The sequence below is a fragment of the Catharus ustulatus genome, chromosome 12 (genome assembly GCF_009819885.2).
Source record: "Catharus ustulatus isolate bCatUst1 chromosome 12, bCatUst1.pri.v2, whole genome shotgun sequence".
NCBI lineage: Eukaryota > Metazoa > Chordata > Aves > Passeriformes > Turdidae > Catharus > Catharus ustulatus.
Genome location: NC_046232.1, coordinates 20,786,381 through 20,800,667, shown reverse-complemented (window position 1 = coordinate 20,800,667; position 14,287 = coordinate 20,786,381). Strand labels below are relative to the sequence as shown.

The 14,287-nt window shown below is 52.4% G+C and overlaps 1 long non-coding RNA gene across 1 annotated transcript; it reads left to right on the top strand.

Annotated features, from left to right (window-relative positions):
* The first annotated feature begins 50 nt into the window (after positions 1 to 50).
* On the top strand, positions 51 to 593 carry LOC117002024. Its single transcript, XR_004419199.1, has 2 exons — positions 51 to 134; positions 187 to 593. It is a non-coding gene; the product is annotated as an uncharacterized LOC117002024 (long non-coding RNA).
* Positions 594 to 14,287: the final 13,694 nt, after the last annotated feature.

Here is a 14,287-nt window from a genome sequence, read left to right as displayed (position 1 = left end):
CAGTTTGGGATGATCCAGGGAAGGGAAGTTCCCTAAAGCTGCTCTTAGGGAAAGGTTTTAGGCTGGTTTGACTCCATCAGTGGCTCTGCCCCCAGCAGAGCCTTGGGGCTGTCCCAGGGCTGGTTTGGGGTCAGGTTTGGGGTCAGTTTTGGGGTCTGGGCTGTCCCAGGGCTGATTTGGGGTCAGGTTTGGGGTCTGGGCTGTCCCAGGGCTGGTTTGGGGTCTGGGCTGTCCCAGGGCTGTTTTGGGATCAAGTTTGGGATCTGTGGGTCAACCCTGCCCCTTTGTGCCCCCCTGAGCATTCCCAGCTCCGTGACCTTTGAGCACCATGGATGGGTCTGGGCCCTGCCCTGTCCCCAGGGTCCCCCCAGCTCGTGTCCCCCGAGCTCCCAGCTCAGCTTTTCCCCCCAAAATGCCAGGGCTGGGATGCAGGAATTGCGTGTTCAGGAGCCTCCCAGAGCCAGGCTCTCAACTTCACACCAAAGCAATGTAGCAGAATCTGTACAGCTGTTAATAACTACCACTGGTTTTTGTAAAAAAGGGCCAAAAAGAGAAAAAAAAAAAGAATAAAAAGTCAATGTACTGAAGCTGAACCGCAAGCAAAGTGTCTCTGCAGGCTGTGAGCCGTGGGATTCAGGGAGCAGGGCGGGTTGGGGGCACAGGACCCCCCTGAGCTGGGATGGAGCCAGGATTGAAGGGAGAGGTCCCAGCCCTGGGCTCCCCTCAGGAGCCTCGTTAATTCCAGGGAATTGTTTCATCTCGGCGCAACAGGAATAACGAATCTTTTTATTTTTGTTTTTATTATTATTTTTTTTTATTTTTTGTTTTTTACAAGATGAGTTGGTGAACAGCCAACTTCCTCCAGGGGAATTCCTGGGGAGTGTTGATCCCAGCTGGAATTTACCTCGGGGTGGGGGGGAAAAATATTAAAAAAAAAAAAGGAAGAAAAAAGGGAGAAAAAATATAAAAAGAGCAGGAAAAAAAGCGAAGGTTTGAAAGGCTCAAATGCTGCTATTCATAACAACGTGTGATTGAGCTCAGCCTTTTCCTGACAGCTCCCAGATGGAGCCAGGGCTTTTCCACAACACCCTCACACAACACTTCCCTCCGGAGCCAGCTCCAGCCCCAGACAGACACTGGGAGCACACAGGAGCCTTGTTATCCTCAGGAAACCGAGCAGCACCAGGGCCTGCCTGGAAAACCCAACCCCGTGGGTGTCCCTGGTGTGGGGAGTCCCAGGGCTGAGCAGAAGAGAGAAAAAAATATAAATAGAATAGAGAAAAAAATAAAGCGGGCCGCGGTGAGATTTGGGAGATTTTTAAATGTTTTAATCAAACTTTTTGTGCATTTCCTGGCTGGGACAGCACCCAGAGGTGCTGGTGGCAGAGGTGTCCCCTCTGCTTGGGTGGGCAGGGAACATTCCAGGCTGGCAGCAGTGGATCCGTGGGTTTGGGGGTGCAGGGATGGAGGGAAGGACCAGGAGGGAACAGAGAATCCCAGCCCAGCTCTCCTGGAGCCCCTCCAGGCCCTGGAAGCTCTCCCTGGATCCTTCCCTTCTCCAGGTGAACATTCCCAGAGCCTCTGGGATCACTCCAGGCCCTCCTGGTGTGGGAATCCCAAACAAATCCCTTGGTAAAGCTGGGCAGGACTGAGCTGGGATGGGGACAGGGACACTGCAGGGCCTCCTGCCATGCCAGGAGCTCTCCATGGAATGCTGGAGGAGGAGAAGGCTGAGGGATAACCGGGATGGATGGATTGATGGATGATGGATGGATGGATGGATGATGGATGATGGATGATGGATGGATGGATGGATGGATGGATGATGGATGATGGATGGATGGATGGATGGATGGATGATGGATGGAGGATGGATGGATGGATGATGGATGGATGGATGATGGACGATGGATGGATGGATGATGGATGGATGGATGAGGATGGATGGATGGATGGATGATGGATGGATGATGGATGGATGGATGGATGGATGATGGACGATGGATGGATGGATGGATGATGGATGAGGATGGATGGATGACAGATGGATGGATGGATGGATGGATGATGGATGGATGGATGGATGGATGGATGGATGGATGATGGATGGATGGATGGATGGATGGATGATGGATCATGGATGGATCATGGATGGATCATGGATGGATGGATGGATCATGGATGGATGGATGGATGATGGATTGATGGATCATGGATGGATCATGGATGGATCATGGATGGATGGATCATGGATGAATGGGATATTGGGCAGGAATTCCTGACTAGGCTGGAATTCCCAGAGCAGCTGTGGCTGCCCCTGGATCCCTGGAATGTTCAGAGCTGTGTTTGGACCGGCCCCATCCCACAGCTCCTGGATCCCTCTCCAGCTCCATCCCCTGACCTGACTCACCACAATCCCCAAAATTTCCTCAGAGCCTTTCCCAGCTTTGCACGCCAATGGGGGCCCTGGGATTAAGCACAATCCCAGCCCGGAATTCCCGATCCTGGAGCAGCCTGGCAGCCGCAGGGACCTGGCCCTGCTTTCTCCAGCACTTCCTTCCACGATCGGCTCTCCCCTCCCTTTCCCCAGCACTTAACCCCGGATCCTCCCCCTTGGAACGCGGCGAGCCTGGCACGCACTCCCCGGACCACCCTGGGAAGCAAATCCCGATAATTTATGGAGAGGCTCAGCTGAGAACAGCCCTGGTGGGGTTTTTTGTTGTTGTTTTTTTTTTTTTTCCTTCCCCCTTTTTCCTTTCTGTCCTGACCATAAATTTTTCATGGAATTTACAAAACACCAGCAGAAGCTGACGGCGCCAGGGACGCTTTTAGAACCTGCCTGAGGCTCGGAATCGCAGCAGCAGCGTTCCCATTCCTCAGCAGGGGCACGAGGAATATCCAGGAGTGTCCAGGAGCCCCCAGAGCCAGCCCAGGTTTGGGGACACGTGGGGACAGAGCAGCTCCAGGCTGGGATGAGCCAGTCCCTGCCTGTCCCCACCCCAAACACCCCAAATCCCCATTTCCCAAATCCCTGCCTGCTCCCAAATATCCCCAAATCCCGATTTTCCCTAAATTCCCATTTCCCAGATCCCTGCCTGTCCCCTCCCCAAATCCCCATTTCTCCCAAATCCGTGTTTTCCCCAAATTCCCATTATTTCCCAAATCCCTGCCTGTCCCCTCCCCAAATCCCCGTTTATTGTTTCCCCATCCCTGGTTTCCCATTTCAGAACATCCCAAACCGCAGCCCTGACTATAAAACCAAAATCCCAATCCCGGTTATCCCTGTGGGGTTTGGATTGGGAATTTCTGACCCGACCCGGAGTTTCCCCGGCCTGATTTAATTCCCAAAAGCCGCAGGAATGTCAAGCGGGGCTAAGGGCTCGCCCAGCGGCACTGCCGGACAAAAGGCGACACTTGGGAACATTAAATCGCTCAGGGACACTCAAGGACTCCGAATTGTGTGGCCGAGGTGGGAAACACAAGGCGCAGGAAAAGGATGGAGCAGAGAGCAAAAATAACCAAAAAACCCACCCCAAATCTTATTTTTGGTGTGGGGAAATGAACTGGGGGGCTCGGGGGTTTGGTGCGGATGCAGGGATCTCCTTCTGCAGCTCCTGTGGCTGCTGGGGCGGGACCGTGCCCGGATTGCGGGGCTGGGATGAGCCTGGAGGGGCAGGGAGAGCACCCGGGATGCGGGAGAGGCACCGCTGAGGCCGGGGGGGGACACCAGGATTGCCGGGGATGATGCCAGGGATCTGCCAGGAATGTGCCAGAATTGCAGGGGATGTGCCAGGATTACCAGGGGGACGCCAGGATTGTCAGAGATGCGCCAGGATTGTCAGAGTTGTGCCAGGATTGCCGGGGATGCACCGGGATTACCGGGGGCGATGCCGGGGGGAATGCCAGGATTGTCAGGGATGTGCCAGGATTGTCAGGGATGTGCCAGGGATGTGCCAGGATTGTCAGGGGAGATGCCAGGATTGCCAGGGATGTGACAGGATCGCCAGGGATGTGCCAGAATTGCCGGGGATGTGCCAGGACTGCCGAGGATGTGCCAGGATTGCCAGGATTGCCAGGGGGGATGGCAGGATTGTCAGGGATGTGCCAGGATTGCCAGGGATGTGCCAGGATTGCCGTGGGGGGACGCCAGGATTGCCGGGGATTTGCCAGGATTGCCAGGGATGATGCTGGGGATGTACCAGCGCTGCCGGGGATGATGCCAGAGGTGTCGGGAGGATGCTGGAGATGCTGGGATGGCTGGAAGAGATGCTGGGATAGGCGGAACAGAGGCCAGGGCACCCCGGGGATGTGCCAGGGGACAATGCCCGGGTACCAGGGCCAGGCTCTGGGTGCCAGGGCTGGAAACGATGTCAGGGGAAGATGCCAGGAGGGTGCTGGGGTGCCTGGAGAAGATCCTGAGGCTGATGATGATGATGTGAAGCAGCCAGGGTGGAGGTTGAGGTACCCGGGGCAGATTTGGGGTACCCAGGGGAGGATCTGGAGAGGATGCTGAGGTACCCAGGACACATTTGGGGTACCCAGGACAGATTTAGGGAGGATGCTGAGGTACCCAGGGAGGATTTGGGGTATCTGGGGTGGATCTGGGGAGGATGTTGAGGTACCCAGAGAGGATGCTGAGGTTCCCAGGACACATTTGGGGAGGATACTGAGATACCCAGGGCACATTTGGGGTACCCAGGACAGATCTGGGGAGGATGCTGAGATACCCAGGGCACATTTGGGGTACCCAGGACAGATCTGGAGAGAATGCTGAGGTACTGGGGCAGATTTGGGGAGGATGCTGAGGTACCAGGAGAGGATGCTGAAGTTCCCAGGACAGATTTGGGGTACCTAGGATATATCTGGGGAGGATGCTGAGGTACCCAGGGAGATCTAGGGAGGATGCTGAGGTACCGGGGGAGGATGCTGAGGTACCAGGGAGGATGCTGAGGTACCAGGGAGGATGCTGAGGTACTAGAGGAGGATGCTGAGGTACTCAGGACACATTTGGGGTACCCAGGACATATCTGGGGAGGATGCTGAGGTATCTGGGCAGATCTGGGGAGGATGCTGAGGTACCCAGGACAGATTTAGGGAGGATGCTGAGGTACCGGGGGAGGATGCTGAGGTACCAGGGAGGATGCTGAGGTACCAGGGAGGATGCTGAGGTTCCCAGGACACATTTGGGGAGGATGCTGAGATACCCGAGGAGATTTGGGGAGGATGCTGAGGTACCGGGGAAGGATGCTGAGGTACCGGGGAAGGATGCTGAGGTTCCCAGGACAGATCCAGGGAAGGATGCTGAGGTCCCGGGGGAGGATGCTGAGGTACCAGGGAGGATGCTGAGGTACTGGGGGAGGATGCTGAGGTACTGGGGGAGGATGCTGAGGTACTGGGGGAGGATGCTGAGGTTCCCAGGACACATTTGGGGTACCCAGGACATATCTGGGGAGGATGCTGAGGTCCCCGGCAGGCCCGAGGAGGATGCTGAGGTACCAGGGAGGATGCTGAGGTACCAGGGAGGATGCTGAGGTACCAGGGAGGATGCTGAGGTCCCCGGCAGCCCCGGGGCCCGTGCCAGCTTGCGGGCAGCACGCCGTTGCTGCCGGGCCGGCTGCCGGGGCTCCAGGAACGCCGCCAGCCCTGGCGGGGAGGATGCCGGGGCTGCGGCTCCGAGCCATCCATTGTGGCTGCCGAAAATGTTTCGGAATCAGCCGTTTAATGAGAACAAAAGAAATTAATTGGTGGTTTAGGCCTAATGAGACCGCTGTGCAAATTACCAGCCCTCATCAGCAGAAACAAACAGCCTCCTTAAACGAATCGCGGTGCCGAGGGGGGGTCGGCACCATCTGCGCTGAAAAAAAAACCCCAAAAAAACGCAGGGCGATCCCAGCAAAGCGGCGATTCCCGGGTTTATTCAGGCGGGCGCAGCTTGACTCCGGCATCTCGGAGCGGGGATAAAGGCGAACCCCCCGCATTTGCATCTGAAAGGGGCGAGACGCGGCCCCGGCTCGGGGGGCTCGGGGGGCTCGGGGGGCTCGGGGGGGGTCGGGGGGCGTTTAACCCCATTGAGGAATCACAAAGGGACCCCCCCGGGCCGGCTGCCGGACCCTGCGGCTCCTCACACTGCCCGTTTGTTCCCGCTGTTTACTTAAGACGTTCCTCAATTCCCAGCGAGGATTTGGATTTCGGGGCTTGGTTTACTTTCTGCTGGCAGGGAAAGGGAAAAAAAAAAAAAAAGAAAAAGAAAAAAAAATAAAAGGAGGAGGGGGAAAGAAAGAAAGAGAGAGAGAGAAAAAAAAAATCTGTCTGATCTTTAATAATCAAAGTAATTAGAATAATCCTTTCAGGGCTGAATGGGGGATTATTTCTTCGTGTCATTTTAGTTTCATCCTCATTTTGGGCTCCTAAAACGTGGAGAAAAGCACTTCAAAAGCCTCACTGTAGTCCCGGGCCCTCTTCACGCTCCTGGAAATTCCCAGCCCGGCGCCCGTTCTCAGGGAAAAGCGCCTGTTTGGCTGCAGAAAATTTATTTATTTCGGGCCTGCTCAAATAAACAGCGGGGCCGGCGAGATTTGGGGCCGGTTTGTTGTTTGGCTGTCTCGGGCAGATAAGGAAGCCTTTGATGGAGAGCAGGGACTTTGTGTGTCTAATCTGAGCCCGGCAGCGCCGCCGAAACGCGGCCGAGCCTGCGGGGAGCAGTAATTACATCGGGGGATTAAAAGGTCCGAAACCTCACCTATATTTCACTTTTGTAAACCAGCGAGGAACAAAGAGCGCTCGGCTCGCCCCGAGGAAAGAATAATTGACACAATTCGCAGGCTCGGGATGATTGTAATGTAAATAAACGCGGGGCTCGCTCAGCCCGGCGAGTTTTCGGCGGGGTTTTAACGAGGGGGATCAAAAAAAATCCCCCAAATCCCTCCTTTTCACCCCAAATCCCTCCTTTTCACCCCAAATCCCTCCTTTTTACCCCAATTCTCTCATTTTTACCCCAATTCCCGCTCGGGCTGCAGCTCTTCAGGGATTGGAGAGGAGTGAAATCCCTGGGAATTGTGACCGGCAGCCAGCAGCAGGTACCTGGCCATAAAGAATCATTAAAATCCTGGAATTCGGGAGTTATTTCTCCAGGAAAAGCTCCCTGAGATCCCTGATCCCAACGTTCCCCCTGCAGGGTCAAGGGGCGCGTTCCCAAGTGCCACATCCACACTGGGATGGGACGGGAACAGGGCAGGGAAAACCCCTAAAATAGAAACAGTAATTATTTTAAAATCTCTTTTCTTTGATTTCAGTTTCAGGTAGGAAAAGGGAACGAGTTCCCAATGGAAGCTGGAAGTCAGGAAGGGTTTGAGGGGTGCAGGAATGATCCCAAATCCAACTCATGGAATTTTTAAGGGGTGCAGGGATGATCCCAAATCCAACCCAGGAAAGGTTTAAGGGGTGCAGGGATGATCCCAATGATCCCAAACTCAACCCAGAAAGGGTTAAAGGGGTGTAGGGATGATCCCAAATCCAACTCATGGAATTTTTAAGGGGTACAGGAATGATCCCAAATCCAGTCCAGGAAGTTTTTAAGGGATACAGGAATGACCTCAAGCCAGGAAGGGTTTAAGGGATACTGGGATGATCTCAAATCCAACTCATGAAATATTTAAGGGGTGCAGGAATGATCCCAATGATCCCAAATCCAGTCCAGGAAGGCTTTAAGGGGTGCAGGGATGATCTCAAATCCAACTCATGAAATTTTTAAGGGGTGCGGGAATGATCCCAAATCCAGTCCAGGAAGTTTTTAAGGGATGCAGGAATGATCTCAAGCCAGGAAACGTTTAAGGGGTGCAGGGATGATCCCAAACCCAACCCAGGAAGGGTTTAAGGGGTGCAGGGATGATCTCAAATCCAACTTACGAAATTTTTAAGGGGTGCAGGAATGATCCCAATGATCCCAAATCCAGTCCAGGAAGGGTTTAAGGGGTCCAGGAATGATCCCAAACCCAAATCCAACCCAGGAAGGGTTTAAGGGGTGCAGAGATGATCTCAAATTCAACTCATGGAATTTTTAAGGGGTGCAGGGATGATCCTGACTCCAACCTAGGAATTTTTAAGGAGTGCAGGACTGATCCCGACTGCTCTGGGATGAATTTCCCAACCTCTGATTTCCCTCCAGGGAACTCGGGGTCTTTCCCCATGGAAAATCCGGGGCTGTGAGGATCCAGGTGTTTGTCCCGGGTTTTTCCAGGCACGGGAACCACTCCGGGCTCGGGGCTTGACCTGATCCCAACGATCAGCGGGAAAATGGCAGGAATGGGAAATGGGGGCGGGAGCTCCGTCCAGGGGCTAAATGCCGGCCATAAATGCATTCCTATTAGGAAGTCAATACCCGGCTGGCAGCTCCTGTCTGTGCCGATCCCTCATTAGACAAAGCCTTGACCTTGACCTCATTGTCCCGTTCGCCGGGAGCCAGAATCCCGGGACAACTCGTATTGGCGCGCTAATCCATAAATATTGATTCATTGTTTGCAGTGTAATTTAAATGTCAGTTATAAGCCCGGGGCAGATAAAGATCTGTATCAACAATAAACTGGAGAGGCCATAAATCCCTGGGGCTTCCAATGGAGCTGCAGCGCCGGGAAAGGAAAAGCAAAAACAAAGGGAAAAGCGTCCCCAAAGCCCCGTGTGCTCGGAGGGAGGGAGGGAGGAGAGCGGAGATCGCCACAGCCCCGAGCTGGGTGGCCCCGGACCCGCGGTGTCCGAGCGGAGATTCCTGCTCGGGCCAGGATCCCAAATTCTGCTGAGCCCCTGCGGCCTGGCTGCTCCTCCTCCTCTTTGTTTTTTTTCCCTTTTTTTCCTTTTTTTTCCTTTTCCTTTTCTTCTCCTTCTCCTTCTCCTTCTCCTTCTCCTTCTCCTTCTCCTTCTCCTTCTCCTTCTCCTTCTCCTTCTCCTTCTCCTTCTCCTTCTCCTTCTCCTTCTCCTTCTCCTTCTCCTTCTCCTTCTTCTTTTCCTTCTCCTTCTCGTCTCTTCTTCTTCTTCTTCTCCTCTTTCTCTTTTTCTCCTTTTCTCATTTTCTTCTCCTCCTCCTCGTTGTTCTTGTTCTTGTTCCTCTTCTTTGTCTTCTTCTTCTTCCTCTTCTTCTTGTTCCTCTTGTCCCTCTTCTTCTTCTTCTTCTTCTTCTTCTTCTTCTTCTTCTTCTTCTTCTTCTTCCTCCTCCCCCTCCTCCTCCTCCTTGTTGTTTTTGTTGTTGTTCTTCTTCTTCTATTTCTTCTTCTTCTTCTCCTTCTTCTTCTTCTTCTTCTTCTTCTTCTTCTTCTTCTTCTTCTTCTTCTTCTTCTTCTTCTTCTTCCTTCTCCTCCTCGTTGTTGTTCTTGTTGCTGTTCTTCTTCTTTTTCTTCTTCTTTTGTTCTTCTTCTTCTCCTCTTCCTCCTTGTTTTCCTCCTCTTCCTTTTCCTCTTCCTATTCCAAATCTTCGTCCTCCTCCTCTTCCTCCTCTTCCAACAAATCCCCCCTAGTCTCCCTAAAACCTGTTTATTTTCTCTCCCCCCTCAGGAGGAGAAGGACAAACCTTCCCTCACAATTCAGGTTCTGCCCCAGAACCTCAAGTTTTTCTCAGCAGAGTTGTTTGGGGTGATTTCCCCCTTTAAATAACAACCATTGGAATATTTTTTTGATGTTCTGATATCTCCAGGAAGCAGCCCCGTTATTAATTGAGCTCTGTGGGTGACTTTAAAGGGAATCTTTTCCATCAGGTTTGCAGCGGGATAATCTCCTTTCTCTGCTTGACACTGCTGTGGAATATGGGCCCCAAAAATGACATTTTCCAGGGCTGGAGGGGAAAATCCTGGAGGTTAAAGGGGAATGGTGGGTGCTCTGAATTCCCAGAGGGCAGGGACAGCCGGGATTTTGGGAAGGGTGGGGAGGGATAACTGGGATGGAATTCCCAGAGATTCCCTGGAAACGTCTGGGTCCGGGCTGGAGCTTCCCTGCATCCACGGGCAGATCCCAACCTGCCTCATTTTATCAGAAATCTGAAAGGATTTGGGTCCTGGCAGGGTGAAACCAGCCCTGAATCCAGCCCCATCTCCATGTGAGTGCTCTGCTGGGATCAGGGAATCCCAGGGGATTTGTTGATCCCGTTGGTGTTTGGTTTCCCAAAACTGCTCGGGATGGGCCTGGCTGATGGGAACGCACCCTTGGGATTGGCCAAGGGAAAAGTTTCCAATTCCCAAAGTTTTAACCCTGATTCCCAGGGGAAATCAGATCTAGGCTGGAATTTGTGATTTCATTGAATCCCCACAGTCCTCTTAGGGAATGGGACAGCGGGAATTATCCTGGGACAACAGGAATTATCCTGGGACAACAAGAATTGTCCCAGGACAGCAGGAATTATCCCAGACCAGCAGAAGCTCTCCCAGACAACAGGATCCTCAGGATCTCCAACCCCCCACTGCAGCAAATCCCAAACCTGGAACAAATCCCAAACCTGGATGTGTCCCTATGATTCCAGGCCCTTTAAAACCATCGGATCTGGATCAGTCCAGAGCCACGGCCTATTTCCCAATCAACCCTTCACAACAAAAAAAAAATAAAAACCACCAACCCAAACAACCAAATCCACAAAAACACTTCAAAAATGATTTGTTGTGACCGCCCGGCTCCCCCAAATCCCCCCAAGTATTCCAATCCCCCCTTCCCCATCCTTTATCCCTTAAGGTTCTTTCTAATTCAATAACCAGGATTCCCAATCCCGACCCGGCTCCGTTCCCAAAGCCCCCTCCCCGGGTTAAGCCCTGTGGGATTACAGCCCTGTAATCTTTGGGAACACATGTTGGGAAGGATAAAAGCAATTTTGTTGGGAAAACCGAAGGCCAGGCTCAGCCGGAATCAGCTCTGGCTGCACGGAGCTCTCACCCCTCGGAGGCCCCGTGGGAGGAGGGAATTAAGGGAAATAAAACCCCAAAAAAGCAGAATTTTGGCCGTTTTCCTCCAGATCAGTCCAATTTGCCGACGTGTGCCCGGGCAATAATTCCAGCCCGGGGTTTTCTCGGGCTCGGAGCTAATCTGGATGTAATTCCCGAGGCCCAGCCGGGGATTAGGGGTTATATAAATGTAATTTCCTAATTAATCAGCGCGGGGCCAGCCCCACGCGGGGTTTGTCACCAGCGGCGGCACCCGGAGCTCGGCGGGAGCCAGGCCGCGGTTACGTAACCGGGAAAGATCCGGAAAACCCACGGCCGTTCCCAAAGCCACACCAGAGAAACCCCAAAAGGATCAGGACACCCTAAATCACCAGGGTTTGTGCCTGTCCTCAAGATCCCAGCCCTGAGAGCTGCAAGAAAGACGATTTTGTTTTCTTCCCAAAAATCCCATGGAAAAACGCGTTCCCGTGGAAAATCAACCGCAGCGTTCCTTGGCTGCCCTATTTTTCCAGGTGTGTTCCACCAGCGCTAATTAACTAATTAACTCTCAGGTAGATTGGAGCACTCCAGCCTCCAAATGCCAAAACAAATCCTGCCATAACTCCCAGGAATCCTTTTCATTAGCGGCTGCCTAATTATCCCATTAATAGCACGTCCCGGGAGACGGCGTTCGCTTGGCAGGCAAATATTTGGGATGAGCTGAGCAAACACGGAGACAAACGACTCTGTTTGCCCACGGAGCTGGGAATGCCAAAGGGGTCAATTCCCAGCAAAAAAAAAAAATGGGAATCCAGGGAAAAAACAATGTTTGATCCGGGGGGAGGAGCTGGAGCAGCACGGGGGGCACAAGGACAAAAAGGGGAGAGGGCACAGCTGGGCATGCCTGGACACATTTGTGCACATCTGGGCACACCTGGGCACATCTGGGCACATCTGGGCAGAGGCTCTGTACTGGTGTCCCTTAGGGAAGGACGTGATTCCCAGAAAATGGAGGGTGGGAAATCAGTGATGTCATGGCAGGAGGATGACGTCATGGGAGGATGATGTAATGGCAGGAGGATGATGTCACACAAGGATGACATCATGGGAGGATGATGTAATGGCCGGAGGATGATGTCACAGCAGGATGATGATGTCATGGCAGGGTTATGATGATGTCACAGCAAGATTATGAGAACAGTGATGAAGATGATGATGATGGTGATGATGACATCACAACAGAATCATGATGATGATGAGGATGATGATGATGATGACGATGACATCACAGCAGGATGATGATGACGGTGATGAGGATGATGATTAGGATGATGATGATGATGGCAATTATGATGATGATGTCACAGCAGGATGATGATGATAATGACAGTCATGATGATGATGAGATGATGATGATGATGATCACAGTAATGATGATGACATCACAGCAGAATGATGATGATTGTGATGATAATGATGATAATGATGATGATGATGATGATGATGATAAATGACAGTCATGATGATGATTATGATGATGATGATGATGACAGTGATGATGATGATGACACCACAGCAGGATGATGATGACACCATGGCAGGAGGATGATGTTCATTCCCAAGAGCACAGGTTTGTGCCTCTCCCCAAACCCTGCAGGTCACCTGTCCCCCCTGTCACCCCATGTCCCCACTGTCCCACCTGTCCCCACTGTCCCAGGGTCAAACTGTGGCTCTTCCTGCCGCGCTGTATCCTGGGACATCCCAGTCCTGCTCATCCCAGTGCCCTGCCCAAGAGCTGTGACAACTTTATTTGGGATTAGAGGGCACAGGAATAGGGCCAATCTGCTGAACCCCATCCCAGCTCCATCCCAGCCCCTTCCTGGCCCTTCACGGCAGGCTGAGAGTGCCGGGACCCTGCCGCGAGGGAGAATGAGGCCGTGCCTGGGAAAGCAAAGGTTAATCAGAGCTTTGCCAGGCTGGCCTTGAATGAGCCGAGCCTAAAACGCGGCGCGGCCGCAACCGGAGCACAAAGGGGCTTTGAGCCCATTGTGAGCCTGGGCTGGGACCACACAGGGAACTGCGACAGCGGGGAACGGGGACTGGCCTGACGGAGGGCTCCTCCTTCCCTCCCTCCCTCTCCCTCCCTTGGAGCTCCTGGAATCCCTGGATTTCATGAAGCCTCCAGCCAGACCATTCCCTGGAGCTCCTGGATCCCATCCCATCCCATCCCATCCCATCCCATCCCATCCCATCCCATCCCATCCATTATTCACGGCCCGGATTTTGATTAAAAATCCGAGCAGTGATGAATATGCAAAAGCTCCGAGGAACAGATTTGTCAGCTTGTCCATCCTTCATCCCCAGAAAGCAGAATTTCCAGAGGTCCTGGAATTGCAGAACTTCCCCTAAATCCCAGCATTATGTTTGGGATGAAATTCTTCTCTTCCCGCATCCAAATGGGAAAATATTTGTGTTGGGAAGCCGGAGTGAGGCCAGCGAGGAGAGGGGCGAGCGCACGAGAGGAAATGTGATTTTCATTCACATTGTGACTCTGCAGCCATTTAATTATTTTAATTAGGCTTAATTAGTGGTAAATTTACAATGATATGCTTGATACCTGGCATTAAATCTTCCATGCATAAATGTTTTGTTAAAACGGGAAAATAGGCGCGTGGCACCCTGCCAGCAATTAGTGCTGAATGCGTTAATGACAGATTAGGGCTGGGCCGTGATTCCTGGTGACAGCAGCGCCGGGAGCCGGGGGCTTCCATCGGGAACTGGGAGATTTTATTGGGAACTGGGAGCTTCCATTGGAGACTGGGAGATTTTATTGGGAACTGGGAGATTTTATTGGAAATTGGGAGCTTTTATCAGGAACTGGGAGATTTTATTGGGAACTGGGAGCTTCCATTGGGAACTGGGAGATTTTATTGGGAACTGGGAGCTTCCATTGGGAACTGGAAGATTTTATTGGGAATTGGGTCCTTCTATTGAGAACTGGGAGCTTCCATCGGGAACTGGGAGATTTTATTGGGAATTGGGTCCTTCTATTGAGAACTGGGAGCTTCCATTGGGGACTGGGAGATTTTATTGGGAATTAGAAGCTTCCATTGGGTATTGGGAGTTTTTATTGGGAAATGGGACTTTTTATTGGGAACTGGAAGATTTTATTGGAAATTGGGTCCTTCTATTGGGAGCCAGGAGCTTCCATCAGGAACTGGGAGCTTCCAATGGGAACTGTAAGCTTTTATTGGGAATTGGGAGCTTTTATTGGAAACTGGGAGCTTCCGTTGGGAACTGGGAGCTTCCATTGTGAACTGGGAGCTTTTATTGGGAACTGGGAGCATCCATTGTAAACTGGGAGATTCCATTGGGAACTGGGAGCATCCATTGTGAAT